General features: G+C 41.6%; 1 long non-coding RNA gene across 1 annotated transcript in view; it reads left to right on the forward strand.

The window, feature by feature from the left end:
* Positions 1–15,917, forward strand: part of LOC132463594 (uncharacterized) — a 147,566-nt gene that overhangs the window by 121,071 nt on the left and 10,578 nt on the right. The window lies entirely within an intron of this gene.

Raw genomic sequence — 15,917 nt, forward strand, 5'->3', positions numbered from 1 at the left:
ATTACGTCACACCGGCCACGCCTACTTCACATTGGCCACGCCCACTCGATAGAATCCAACGCGGAGTTCAGATTGAGGCGAGAGCTGATAGGCAGACCCGCGGAGAGACTCGGGCCTAAGCCCGGGGCTCGAAGTAGCTCACGGTATTTCTCTCACACGTGTTGGATACAATTCCCTCCCTTTTGCTTCATAGTTACCATACCGAAATACTTTAACAAATAAAGTGAGTTTAAAGCGACCAAGGATTTGGACTACTTTATTAAAAAACGCGACACTCACTCGCCTGCTTGACAGTTATCTTCAGTGTTGCCTTCCCCTCAGGAAGATCAGACAAGCTCATCAGGTTGCAGCGCTCATTGTCAAACTCTCTGTCTTCATATTGGACCACCAAGTCACCTTCCAACCCAAGCTTACTTTTTAAGAATGAATAAAACTCCTCAGTGAGCTTTAGCAGGGTAGCAGTGAGCTTTTGTAAGTGGTCCCCCAGACCTCCACACAGTAATTTAAATAAGGTAAGATCATTGAGCAGTAAAGAATATGCAATGAGTTGTAATAAGTTGTATAAGAAACACAAGTAGGAAAGCTGAGACTTAAATAATAAAAAATAAATATAATTATAATAATAATAAATAATAATAATAGTAATAATAATAAAAAGTAAGGGTATAAGAATTGATTGATTGATTTCATTTATTTCAGACGTATCAAAATACAAATCAAGCATCGCAAATAACACCAAACAAAATAAAAAGCATGACACTACAATAAACAAAAGCGATGTGCCAATTATTTCACTAAAGAAAAAATAAAATTACATACATACAATTGATATGTCTGAAAAGGAGTAGGAAGAAGTGTAACACTTATTTAATCCTACCCCTTTTCCACAGTTCAATAATTAATATTTATTTAATATATACTTCCTGTATTCCTCATAATCTCTCTTTATACTATATTTGATATATTATTTCATATATATTAATATTATTATTATCATTTATTTTTATATATTTTTATATTTTCCTTCTTACTTCTGTCCCTCATCCCTGTACCTTTTGAAAATCATTGCTTTGAACCTTTTTTTAAACTGGATCATGTTTGGACATTGCTTTAGCTCCTTGCTCATCCCATTCCACAGTTTCACACCCCCAATTGAGATGCAATGACATTTTAAAGTCATGCGTACAGCCAGTGTCTTAAAGTTGAACTGTTCCCTCAAATTGTAACCCCCCTCTCTGTCAAAAAAAAGTTTTTGAATGTTACCTGGCAGCAGTTTATTTCTAGCTTTGAACATGATTTGTGCAACTTGATATTCAACCAGGTCATTGAACTTTATGATACGGGAATGTAAAAACAAGAGGTTGGTGTGATCATAATATCCAGCTTTATTGATTATTCTTATGGCTCGTTTTTGAAGTGTGACTAGTGGTAGCAGCAGGGCCGTTGCACCAAGTCCTGGGCCCCTATACAAGAGGTACTGATGGGCCCCCCTGCGCTGAATTGTTGACGGGGGGGGGCCTAGTACTATGGGCTGGTAGTTAATTATTATTATTATTTTTTTTTTTTTTTGTGGGGCCCCCCCCTGGGCTGTGGGCCCCTAGAATCGTCATCACCTTTCACCCCTTTACGACGGCCCTGGGTAGCAGTGAGCTTTTGTAAGTGGTCCCCCAGACCTCCACACAGTAATTTAAATAAGGTAAGATCATTGAGCAGTAAAGAATATGCAATGAGTTGTGATCCAATATATGCTTTGCTTTACCCAGAACTGAGATGCTTCGTGACAGTTTAGATTTAACATGTTTTATGTGAGGTTTCCAGCTGAGCTTATGGTCTATTGTCACACCCAGGAATTTATATACATACACTTTCAATATCAACACCGTCAATCTTAACATTTACGTTATTATTTAAATTACAGTTTCCAAACAACATGATTTTTGTTTTACTTTGATTCAATGACAATTTATTATTGTCAAACCACTTTTTTAATTTGCTCATTTCAGTTGTAATTAACTCCAGAAGCTGCTGTAAGTCCTCTCCCGTACAGAAAATATTAGTGTCGTCTGCAAATAACACAAATTGTAAAATCTTTGATGTTTTGCATACATCATTGATGTAGAGAATAAAAAGAATTGGCCCCAATACTGACCCCTGGGGGACCCCACAGACAATATCCAAACAAGATGACATATGTTGTTCACCCATCTTCACAAACTGTTGCCTGTTCTGTAGATAGCTCCTCAGCCAGTTTAATACAACCCCCCTGATACCATATCGTTCTAGTTTATTGATTAATCTGTCATGATTTATGGTATCAAATGCTTTTTTGAGATCAATAAAAACACCAGCTGCATAATTCTTTTGGTCCAGGGAATTTGTTATCTTTTCAATTAGCTCAATGACTGCTAATGAAGTGGATCGGTTGGGTCTGAATCCGTAATTGGCTGTCATTTAGTAAATTGTGTTTATTGATGAATTTGTTAAATCTGTCAGCAAAGAGTTTTTCTAAAATTTACCACAAAAAGTGGTATTTGTCTCCAGTTTTGTACAGCGGTAATTATACTTGCAATTTTCATTTTTTGGGGGAATTTACCAGTTTTAAATGATAAGTTACAGATATGCGTTAATGGCTTCGAAATTCCGTGAATTACCTCTTTGACTATTTTCATGTCAATGTCACTATAGTCAGTAGAAGTTTTGTTTTTGCATTTATGAGCAATCTCTATAATTTCACTCTCTTCCACTGCTGTTAGAAACATTGATTTTGGATTAATGTCTATGAAATCATAATTGCTGTCATCAGATCTCACAGGAACAGGGATTTTTTCAGCCAGTATTGGTCCCACATTTACAAAATATTGGTTGAAGCCATTTACTGCATCATCCATATTGTCAATAGTCATATCATTTTCAATAAACTCATGTGGATAATTTACTTGTCTAGAACCATTTCCAATAACATTTAGTATATTCCATAGACCTTTAATATTGTTTTTATTATTATCTATTAATTTTCTGTAATATTCTTTCTTACTAATTCTCATAATGTTAGTAAGTTTATTTTTATATTTCTTATATTTATTTTCTGCGTATTTGGTTCTAAGCTTTATAAATTCTTTATGTAGTGTATTTTTCTTTTTGCAGGCATTTTGTAATCCTTTAGTTATCCATGGACTATCTGAATATTTAAATTTCATTTTGATTTCTTTTATTGGGCAATATTTATCATACAACAATTTAAATATCCCTAAGAATATTTCATAACCTTTATCAATATTTTCTTCTTTGTATAATAGTTCCCAATTTTGATTTAATAATTCATTTTTTAAAGCATTTATTGCCTCATCTGTCCGTACCCTTCTGTACTTTAATGCACTCTCCCGTTTTTCCCTCTTGTAGTTGTTATTGTAAACAACAAACACTGGCAGATGGTCACTGATGTCATTGATCATTAATCCACTTATTGTATTATTGTCGATAACGTTTGTAAATATGTTGTCTATCAATGTGGCACAGTGTGATGTTATCCTGCTTGGTCTGGTGATTTTTGGATAGCGACTTAAACTGTACATTGTATTGATAAAGTCTTCAGTTGGTTTGTGGTTATTGGGATTAAGAAGATCTATATTAAAATCCCCACAGATAAATATGACCTTTTGCTTTGACATTGTGTACATTTTTTCCATCCATTCCATGCATATATCAATATTGGAACCTGGTGCTCTATAAATACAGCTAACAATCACATTCTTCTTATTTTCCATGCAGAATTCAACAGTTAGACATTCTAATACATTTCCGATTGCAGTTGTCATTTCATTAACCACCTTGCAATTAAGGTTTCTGTCCACATACAGAGCCACACCTCCTCCAGTCTTGTTCTCTCTGTTTCTGTAGTACAGTTCATAGCCCTCTATTTCAAAATCCACACCCCTTTCAGGGTTGATCCAAGTTTCTGATATTGCGATTATGTTAAATGGTTGTGAAAATTGGCGTAAATATTCCTTAATGTTTTGGAAATTTGCATACAGACTTCTACTGTTAAAATGAATCATGGAAAGTTTCTGATCTGCCTTAATGGTCTTATTGTACTGTTCAGCTGTGTAATAGCCGCAGTCGGCATTGATATTACAGAAGAAGTTATTTTCCGGGTCGATATTGTCTTCCATGTCTTGTAGATTGTGCTCCGTGTATTCAAATGTTTTCAGTTCCAGTGTATCATAATCGGCAATCATTTGTGTTATAGGTACCGGTGTGATGTGCCCAGAGTATGTCATGATTGTGTAGGTTGTTTATTACTCACTGTGTTTCCGGTTCGGACTCATTGGAACTTGTCCAGCTCCGCAATGTATCTGATGACCATCACTTTTGCCTCGGGTGAACCATTTAGTTTAATGAAGATTTTGCAATTTGCAGTCCAAGTGTTCTGAATTTTTCCCTGCTTTTTTAAGTTGCGAGCCATTCTGGCAATGTCGGCGTTTTGTTTTGTCAGATGCTCGTTTAGGAACACGTTTGTTCCCTTCAGCTTCCTCCCCTGTTGCAGCAGTGCGGTCTTGTGTTTGCGGTTAACAAACCTGATAATGACAACTGGTATGTCGCTGGTTTTCCTCCTGGGCAGTGGGTGGCATGCCTCGATGTCACTGCAGCGAAGCTCAATCCCCTTCATCCCTTTCACCGGGCTCCCCCCCGTTGGCATCGGTCACCGCCCGAGCGTATGACCGGGGTTTAACGTGGAGCCCGGTAACGATGACGTTGTTTATCCTTGTGTAATAAACGTCACTCTGCCTTCAAGGTGGATACTTTTTTTATCCTTTTCCTCGCTCTGCAACCGCAACACTTTGATTTCCCCGGCCAGGTCTAGGATGTCTCGTTGCTGCTTCCTCATTGCGGCAACTTCTTCAGAAAGGAAGTCGAGAGATCTTTTAATTTCCTCGGCTTCTTCGGCCGTGAAAGCCTTCTTCGGCCCCATTCTTCCCGGTGTCAAACTTTCTCCTGCGAAGAAGATCACAAGTAGGAGAGCAGGGAACTAAATACAAAACTAAATCTGTAAAATGTAAACAGACGTGTTTATCCAGATGTCGACTGGTATAAAGTAGCAAGTTATAAAGTGTCATGGTGGTGAGCTAAGTAGCTCTTGGGCCATCTGTACTGTGCCCAAGTCTGTTTCACACCTGTACCGTGCTCAAGCTCAGGTTGCGTAGCCGTGCGTGTGTCGGCTCATTAGCATCTGTACCATGGCCTGAGCACACCTCTCCCAAGTGTGCTCAGGCCACGGAATTGAAGTGGACTTGAGTACGGTTGGCGTGCTCACACTAGCCAAACGATCTAGAATTAGTACAGGTGTGAAACGGACTTGGGCACGGTACAGATGGCCTAGTGTGAGTGCACACTAGGCCATCTGTACCGTGCCCATGATCCATGAGCTGTCTATAAAGGAAACCTTACTTACATCCAACAAAGAGAAGAGATGCATACTCCAGGTGGACTCATATTCCTTAATACAAAATACAAATTTTAACAGTATTTAGTTTAATTTACGAACACAGTACACAAAGTACAATGGCTAAATTATCGTCTTTCTCCCAACTGATTTTATTCAGTCAGGGTTAACCAATGTGCTCAATAGTGGGGGTGGTTTGAATGTTCCATTAACTGAGAGCCTTTTTATACCAATAAATCATACATGCCAACTAATAATAGAATATGTACCCATCAGTTAAAAAATACAAGTTCAAACAAGTTACTTGTAAGAACCCGAATTGTTACCCCCTTTTATCATATTGTCATATCTTGTTCCCCAGTACCTACTGTGGTAACCGGCTTGGTAAATGAGCCGGGTTTCAAGGATTCAACACGTGGCAACAGTAGGTTAAGCCGACTTCGGCGTTTATTAAGGAGTCACGCCCCGTGCCCACTACCTCCGTCCGTTGACTGATCCCCATTGACTTTGAATGGGGACGGACGCGCAATGCATTGTGGATCCGTCCGTTCCGTTGGAGCCTTCGGCTCAGTCAAGAAGTTGAAAAATTTTCAACTTTTTCGGCAACGACGGATCCGTCATCCAATCAGATCACGTATGCAAATTTAAGCACTGTGACGCGACTCGGGCTCTGACGATACTGGAAAGTGGGAAAGCGGGTCATCTTGCATCGCAACAAGCAGGAAGAAGCGGGAAGAACCCGGCGAAGCGATTTGATTGGCTGACGGATGCCTCTGCAAAGACTACTCCCCCATCAGTCAGCCACGCCTTCCCACGTCCGTTGACTGACGGAGGTAGTGGGCATGTAGGGTCACTCAGAATAATGGCGCGCTAGGGTCTCCTTGAGCCTCTAGGTCTTGCATTCGATGCGTATTCCTGCCTCTCCTCTGCTCCTGTTCCGTAGCCTCTCTTGTGCTGGCTCCGGGCCTTCCTCCTCCCAGCCGCCAGGTGTCCCCCATCCCGTTGATTGGGTGGAAGGTCCAGGTGCTCCCTGTCGCCGGCTGGTGGGTGGCGGCGGTATACCCCGTCGTTCACGGTCCCTCGGACCCGTCCAGGCCGAGGTTTCAGGGGCGGGATGCCACACTACATAAGAGTATTGTTACATACTAGGGATGTGAATAACTCAAATTATTCATGGTAGTATAATCGAGTATTCAATGTGTGCCGACAGTCACAAAGGCAGCCATGGATCATCGCAATCAATGTCTTTAACACGAAAAACAAACAAACCGTATTCTGGTATAAATCCTCATAAATTTCTTCTTGTAAAAACTTCAGCTTCTGTAACGTCCTAGGTAACCTACACAATGCACTGTTGAATGACATCAGACCCGCTCCCCAATTATTTGTCTTTGATTTCTTTCAGAGTGCAGACAATCTGTCTCTCAGCGTCAAAGATGAACGCTGTCAACTGAAATATTTCTTTGGATTCCTGGAATAACAATAATAATCACTGATTAATTTCAGTTTCTTGTCAGAACCAAAGGCATGTCTTGTTTTACCTTGATATTAAACATTTCTCTTGGATAATGTCTTGATAATGCCTAAATCTGTGGTTGACACACCTCAATGCAGCAGGAAGGCTTTAGGAGAAATCCAAAGTCTGTCTTGAACCATATACCCTGACCGGGGGAAGTAGTCATTGAGCTCCTCTGGTTGAACAACAAGCAGTTTTGCGGAGGGATTTTTGCAAACATCAAGTGCATCTCAAGTGCTCAGTGTACCAAGCTGTGCATGGTTCCACAACAAAACAGGGCTTATTTTCAACAATTAGCACATTCAGAATTTTCCCAAAATCCGGAAGTCCACTTGTGCTTCCAGTTGATAAAAACATTCCTTGTGTGTACTGAGTTCCATGTAAGAAGGAAGTTTTGCAAGAGAAACAGCAGTCACATTTCTGAATTTCCTCTTGATAGTGTCTTTGACCGAGGGTTCCAAAAGGTCAGGAAAGAGAGTTGATATTTTTCTCACTTCCAGTGCTGGTTTGAACAGGTTAGGCATGCCGATGTAATATGCCAACATGAGCTGATGCCTGGAGGCTAAAGTTAGCAGTACATTGTTAAAGTTATTAACATCTCAAACAACTTTCTTAAAAAAGCTATGCTTGGCCTCAAATCTATTCATCCAAAAGTCAAGCAAAGGCCCAAAACAACGAATCAGATGGGGATAATGCTCTAAAAAATTATGTTTTGGTTTAAGCTTAAACTCAGGAAAAAACTCCTGTTGGAGTTGGCGATGTTCACAGATTCTGGCTTCAAGATAAAACAGATTTTCCTCTGTGAATATGGGGGATTTCCGCAATGTCTTTAATATATAAGATGAAACCCCAAGTTATGTCATTCTCTGGTATTTTATTGCCAATAAGGTTAGTTTGTTTAGAACACAATCCCTTTTCACTCCATCAACAACAAGAACCTCATTCTCTTTCACTGTTCAACAGCTTCCGTGTGCAATATTTTTGTTCTCAGTGGAAACAAATCATCCCTTACTGAAACAGTCTGAATGGCATCATAGCTAGCTAAGCAGAATCTACAAAATTTATTAACACGAAATGACTCTTGAAACCCAGCCAAAGAATGAGCTCCTAAATTGTCTGACACATACAGGACTGTGCCTTTCATACAAGTTCCCAACCTATCAATGTAAAATCCCTGGTTTTCGAGTACACAAAAATCTCTACGAAGTGGTTCAAAAATTGGTCCATAACCATAAGTCTTCACATCATTACTAATGCACAGTACTGCAAGGTATATATTGGATAGGGCTGATCGTATTTAACAGGCAAATCTGCAAATACCCAATAAATCGCAGTAGCTTTATGTTTCTTCCTTGAAGTTCCCAAAGGGTTGCATACTTCAAATTCATCAATATACAATCCTAGAGAAATACATACCTCTTCCCCTAGAAGCAGTGTATTCTCTTTGAAGTATAGCCCATCACGAAATGAGATGTACTTGCTAGACTGAGATTTTACACTTGACTGTTCCAGGATTTTGTCAATTACATCACCCCTGTTACCAATGATTTTGGTAACAGGGTTGAAATGGGAACATATACAAACGTTTTCTTGTGCAAACCATCTAAGACATATTCAATTGGCTCAATTACATTAAAATGTTCCTTGTAAAAGGCCTGCCTTTTGTATTCAGTTCTCAGAGGACCACTTTCTGAAAGACAGCTAAGAGGGTTGGTTTTCTGGAGGGTCTCAGTCACTAACTTCAGTGTGGCATCATCTATAGTTAAGTTTTGCTCCTGAAGAACTGCTTCAACAGTGTTTTTTGAACGTTCACCAACTAAAACACCAATTTCATTAAGTTCATTAATTATTTCCTGTGTAGCTGACTTGGATACATGCAAGATTGCTTGCATGCGAAGAAGCAAAGATGCAAGTCTTCCCTTATTTTTTTCACCTATGTCATTGCCACGTTCATTGTCAGAATACTCGTTATCATCTGACTGGACGTCCACACAATTTTCATCTGCCAAGTGAGTGTTATCTTCAGAGTGTTCTGTTGGTGGGCCAAGAAGAAGCTCTGCCTTCAAATCTTGCAAAGATTTGGAGTTGTGATGTCGATTTTTGTGTGATGAAAAACTGGAGTTAACGCTTAATTTAAAAGCACAACTATTAAAAAGGGCAAATGACAGTTTCCTTATTTCTCAAATGTGTGCCAAGATGACGAAAGTATAGTTTAACGTCTACAGGTTCTTCAAAGTCACATAAATGGCATCTAATTCTCAAGTTCACCGGTTCACTGCTACTAAATCCATGTGGTCTCACATGTGTTTGGAGAGCCTTTTGTGATGGGGAAATAGCATACACAATCGCTGTAAATGCAGGGGAGAGCTAATCTTCTTCCACGGTGACCGTGACTGGATCTGTAGTGTTCAAGGATTCTTCGACGATTTCTTGTGACGTATGTGCAAAACTTGCATATCAATCTCATTGATCAAGAGGAGGCGAAATGGAGCATATCAGACCAGGACCTAAAAGATAAAATGTCATGTCAGTATAATGTCAAGAGTTACAATACACCATACAATTGCAACACAATCAATTTACAAACAGTTAATACGGTCAACAATGCTAATTAATGCGGTGAAATGAGAGTTTGTGTGTGTCAACATTCCATCACAATCCTCATCACACTGAAATTACAGTAGGGTAATTGTTTACAATTTCTAAGGCTACTACTTCAATACAACTTAATGTTTCTATCCACTCAAACTTGTTTCTATCCACTCAAACTATCCACTCAAAAAAAAAAAATATTGTACGAGATTATATAAAGATGAGATTCTTCTGTATCCAGCAACAAAGTTTTTAGACTCAAAACCTGATGCTTGATTTTAATGCAAATTGTGACTGACAGGTTGAGACTTACTCTGCCCTGCTAAGGCAAAAGGCAGTAACTCACCAGAGTGTGAAACTGAAAAAAATGGCTTTAAAGTTATCCTTATGTCCACACAATGTGGTTATAGCTACAATGTTGTAATTTTCACAGTTTGTAGTGTATGCCTGTCTTAATCTATTCATTGAGAAAAAAATTAACTCAAATTTGACCTTTGACCTTTTTTGGAAGTTACTGTGTTCTGCCTTAGCATTGCCTTCGGAATGTTGATTTGTCATACTAAGGCAGAAGGCAGTAACTTCTATGTTAAAGCTCAGTGGTATGATAACAATGGAATAATGACCCTATTAATTAATCAATAGTAATACTATTTCATTTATCACAATTACCAATACCATGATTATCATAATGTGACTTCACATTTATCATATTTTTTTTGTATTTCAACACGGGTAGTCACATTACTGACACAAACTCTCTGACCGACCTCAGTGTCATATACTGTATTTATGTATCTGACTGAAATAATTGAAATTACTTGTCTGTATGTGTAACTTAAAGTAAAGGTTTCTGACAACAATTTCAATAATCATGTTTATTTACAGTGTTCCCCATCAAACAAGCTTTTGAGCACAATGTATGAACACTCTTCTTTGTAACGGAGCAAGAAAAAATGTCCAATACTTATAAAAACAGATTATCCAAAACACATCACACACACACACACACACACACACACCACTGAATTATCATATTAAGCACATACTGTACAACAATGAACTTGTCAATTGTCACATTAAACACATAAAACGTCCATGTCAATCCTTTGGGGTGGGTGCAGTGTGTGTGTGTGTGTGTGAGAGAGAGAGAGAGAGAGAACGAGAGAGTGAGCGTGTGTGTGTGTGTGTGTGTGTGTGTATGTGTGAGAGAGAGATAGGGTGTGTTCGAAACCGCCTACTTGCTTACTGCTTACTACCTACTAAATATTTGGCTTACTTCTCGAATCCTTAAATAATGATTGAGTAATCCATTTGAGTAATCGACGTTCAGAAGACCGTCCTTACTTAACCACCTCAAATGACGTGAATCAAATGACGTGTCAATAACCTACCGACCAGGCGCCGTTAATAAACATTATAAATAAATATATAAACATCACATTTAACGTCACAGTACACCTTCAACCTAAGGATTTGCGGTGATATGTTAAAACAATTGTTAAACAATTATTAAAAGCACTGCTGCTGCGGCTCCCCGTTTAGCGCCATTGCTTCCACTGTTCTTTTGAATAGACGCAGTGCATTCTGGGGCAGTTTAGTACGTCTAGTAAGCTAGCGATGCTTACTCAAAATCTTTCCGGAAGTAGAAGACATTCGGATACTACTCGCTTACCTAAACTCGCTTACTAAGTTCTCGCTTACTCAATTTGACGTCATAGTTAGTAGGAGTAGTAAGCAAGTACGCGGTTTCGAACACACCCAGAGAGAGAGAGAACGAGAGAGTGAGCGTGTGTGTGTGTGTGTGTGTGAGAGAGAGAAAGAGAGAGAACGATAGAGAATGAGGCCCATTTTCCCCCTCCCTACTCTTCATCTCCATTGGGGACATGCACTTTCAGTGACCTCCAGAAATCGGTTCTGGAGGCTGGCATCAGGGGGACCAGTTTCAGGATGATGTCGTCCTTTTTCGCCTCCTCCACACCAACATCCCGCAACCTCAGAGTGGAAGGCATGCTCGTGTCAAACTTCTTCTTCAGGAAGTCCACCTCCACGAACTGCTCCTGTCCATGTGTGGTCTTCACCCACATGGACCTTGACCCACGCCTCAGCTGGATGACTTTCAGGTCGGCAAGTTTTGGAGCCTTCCTCAGCTTTGCTGTGGATTGGCCACTAGCCCAGTCCATGATGTTGTCATTAGTCATCTCCACAACCTCCATCTTCTTGGAATTGGATGACTTCACGACCGAGAGGAAGTCTTCGAAGTCGTGGATGAATCCTCCCGGTCGTCTTTTCATTTCCTGCTCCACACCATGGTGCACGCTGTCTGCTGACATGAATGTGTGACCCGGCTCAAAGTACTTCAGGGTCACATCATCCATGGCCACCAGGTCAGAGTTCATCAGCACAACCAGCGAGGACAGGAGGCACCAGTTCTTATTTTGAGCGCTACAGTTGTCAACCCAGAAGATCACATGCTCGCAGTCACGGTCCTTCTCAAGCGCCTCCAGATAAGCAGACGTCACTTCCTTGGCACTGCGCCCTGCTACGCCCTCATGCCACACCACACTGATGTTGTCCTTCTTCTCTGTCTTTCCTCCCACCATGGCAAAGGTCTTGTGGTACACAGAGAGACGCCTGGTGAAAAGTGCCGATTTTACACCAGGCATCCTCGGTAGCATGATGAACTTCTGCAAATCTACACTCCTGACACTTGTGCCGGCAGGCCAGTCACTTTCCGCATCACTGCGATAGTGTTGCCGGGTCTCAATGGCCTCCTCTTTGTGCTTTTTCCACTGCTGACACTGTGGACAGTCCACATCCTCTGTGTGCTGCGCCTCCTTGGTGTGCTGCTCCTGACGCAAACAGGCCTCACACTCCTCCTCTCCCAACTTAGCGAAGCTGATATTTTTCGCTCTCACTGCTTTGCGATACGTATCATACCCACACTGGTGGCCTTTGTCTTGGAAATCAGCAAACATAAGTTTAATGGTGATGTCACTGGGGAGGTACCGGCGGCAGGGTGCGTGCTCCCTCCTGTAGTGGCTGATGGTCGGCCTGAAGGACTCTATGTGTAAATAGAGCTGCTCCATGTCCAGCTTGTTTGCTGGAGCATGTCTACCTCTTCCATCTCGCGGTGGGGCTAGGGCTGTTGACATTTCTTTGCCCATGACAGACAGCACGATGCTGTCATTCCCAGGGTGGTAGCCGAGAGTAGAAAGGTAGAACAGCTTGCACACCTGGTGGGGATTTTCTTTGGCATCCTTCAGCCGGTAAACAAAGGTCCTGCCTCTCCTGCTGGGGCGGGCACAGACCTTCTCCCTCCCCATTTGACTGACAGAATGAAAAACAAAGGCTCGCTTGTCCTTGTAGTTCAGGCCCCAAAACTCCCTACAAATGGTCATCCTTCGTTCCTCTGAAAAGTGTGTAGAGCACTGACGCCGACACTTCACTCCACAGGGGGCCCGTGGTCTCATTCTAGGCGCAGATGGTTGAGGATCAGAGGCGGGCGCTGATGGTTGAGGATCAGAGGCGGTCACAGATGGTTGAGGATCAAAGGCGGTCACAGATGGTTGAGGATCAGAGGCGGTCGCAGATGGTTGAGGATCAGAGGCGGTCGCAGATGGTTGAGGATCAGAGGCGGTCGCAGATGGTTGAGGATCAGAGGCGGTCGCAGATGGAGGTTGTAAGTCCATATCCATGAGCTCAGGCACAGAAATGAGGTCGGCGATTGCATCAATAGAAGGCCCTCGTTGGAGGGAGTCTTCGAAAATTGGCAAGGTTCCATTTGGTGTGCTGGTCACAAGCCTGCCATCTTCTCCGAAGCACAGGTCATCACTTAAAATATCACTGATATCTAAAGCACTGTTCAGCACGGTCCAGACTTGCTGCTGAGAATCAGACGAAGGAGCTGGTGGAGCTGCTCGTGGAACAGACACTGAAATCAAGATGAAAAAAACATGACTTAGCTGGTGCAGGTGTTTATTTATGCCTACTGGCAGACAGGCTTGCTGTTCTAGTCTTCTCCATACAGCACATAGACTAGCTTGAACCACAAGGTATCCTAAGAAGTATTCAGTGTGCACTTATTATGACTTTGTGTTAGTCTTCTCCATCTAAGTAGTATGAACCACTGTGCTCCCAGAAAGTATTCAGCATATTCTAAGGATTCAAAAATGATGATACTTTGTGTGTAAACGTATAGCTAATGTTATTGTGTGTGTGTGTGTGTGTGTGTGTGTGTGTGTGTGTGTGTGTGTGTGTGTGTGTGTGTGTGTGTGTGTGTGTGTGTGTCACAGTAGCACGCTTCAGGGCGGTGCAACGGCAGACATATGGATTTTCTTGTTTGTTTTTAGTGAACAAGGCATATTCAATGTAGCATATCAACCAATTACTGATTAAATCATGGGCATTAGATGCCGCTGCACCACCTGACATCAGACGTGTGTGTGTGTGTGTGTGTGTGTCATACTTATATTAACTGAGTAGATACAACTGAGTAGATAGTAGCCTGTGGAAAGCATAATTTAGGGACGGCAAAGGGTTAAATCCCATGTCAATGGCCTAATCCAATCACAGTGCATCAGGCAAAAAACCGCAGTTGATTCCCAGCTTCTGTGAGTCACATGATCAGATCCATCCAATGACCAATTTTGTTTACTTTTGTTGCGAATTCAAACGTGGGTGACATCCAGTTAAGGAAGTTGCATTCGCTTAGTCAACATTATTTATACCACGTACAGACCGCACACTAATTTGCTGGTCAGTGCAAGTGAATCACTCGTGGTGGATTTAATGGATTTCCCCCTCTTGTCGATTGTTTACCATGGATTTAAATCAGCGTCCAAATAGGCATTGGTTTACTATATTCCCTGCTGGTTGTGTGCATGTGTGTGTCGTTTTGTCATGGCTTCAACTAGCAGTTTGCTTTGCGGTCAGATAAGCCCTTCTGTCATTGTCAGGCCATGCACATTTCATTTCAGGTAGGCTATATCCTCATATTACCGGGCTGTGGATCAAAGCACCCTTAACGCCATGATGCACTGCAAATCAGTATCGACCTTTTGCTGGCTTCGACTAGCCTCGACTTTCCCACATAGCCCATAACTATCCGGCAGAAAGTTTTAAAAGCTTGTGGTGGATTTAATGCTGCTGCCGGTGTTGTTGTTGTTGGTGGTGTGTGTGTGTGTGTGTGTGTGTGTGTGTGTGTGTGTGTGTGTGTGTGTGTGTGTGTGTGTGTGTGTGTGTGTGTGTGTGTGTTCGTCATTGCAACAGCAATTCCTTAGCTTGCCGTCAGTGGACTGTCATTGACCGACAAAATATAGTGTATTTCATAAACTGGTTTCATGGGCTAGGAATTGAAACATCGCGTAATATACCCTAATACATCGCTTGATAACGGGGAAGATGACACTTATTGTGTGTGGTGTACATTAAGTCTAGTTTGTAAAGTAGGTTAGCCGAGTATGATAACATTTGCTTCTTCGCTAACGCTACCTGTTCATCACTGCTACATAAAGTAAGATTAGATTAACGAGATTAACTTCTTTTTTTTATACACCAATGTTCTTACCTTCATCTTGGTATTTACGTTTCAATGCCATCTCCAGCATCATTTTCCCTCGAGAGAATGCCATTCTTCACAACCTAGAACTAGTAAAAACTCTTCACAAAGCCAAACACAGCAAGCCACGTATTGCATGTACAGAACAACTTTATTATTTATGTGTGTATGAGGTGATTTAACAGTATGACAGTGCACCGTAACTCCAGCGCGGGAATATTTTGATGGCAGTCATACTAACGCCTCGTGCCCACTGCACCGTCAGTCAACGGACGTCAGAAGGCGTGGCTGACGGATGGGGGAGTAGTCTTTGCAGAGGCATCCGTCAGCCAATCAAATCGCTTCCCGCTAACAACAACAAAGCCGGGTTCTTTCCGCTTCTTCCTGCTTGTTGTGTTGTCATTGCAAGATGGATCCCGTTGTAGCAAGGATGGTGTTGGTTCAGGTTGCTGGTGCTTTGGTCCACCGACGTGGAAAGCAAGTGCATCGGCGTTGGTGGGTTCACCCCTAGTAAGATAGTCATTACCAACATTTTAAACGTTGTTTTGTTACAATGTGCTGAATTGTTCAAAAAGTACTGAAAGCAACTAAATAGGCCTGTTTTTATGATTTTTAGAAGGATGAAAAATTCAACCACTATTGTCATTGAAACCGTTAATTGTTATATCCCCTACCGGTAATTGAAAATCCTCTGCTCCTGGGTGAGGCCGCGGCTAGAGTAGGGCTTCAGGATATACTCCTTGAGCGGGAAAGCCTCATCAGCCACTATGGTGTAGGGTGAGAGCAGCTCTGTACCAGAAAGTGGTGCAGGG

Source organism: Gadus macrocephalus, chromosome 8, assembly GCF_031168955.1.
Source record: "Gadus macrocephalus chromosome 8, ASM3116895v1".
NCBI lineage: Eukaryota > Metazoa > Chordata > Actinopteri > Gadiformes > Gadidae > Gadus > Gadus macrocephalus.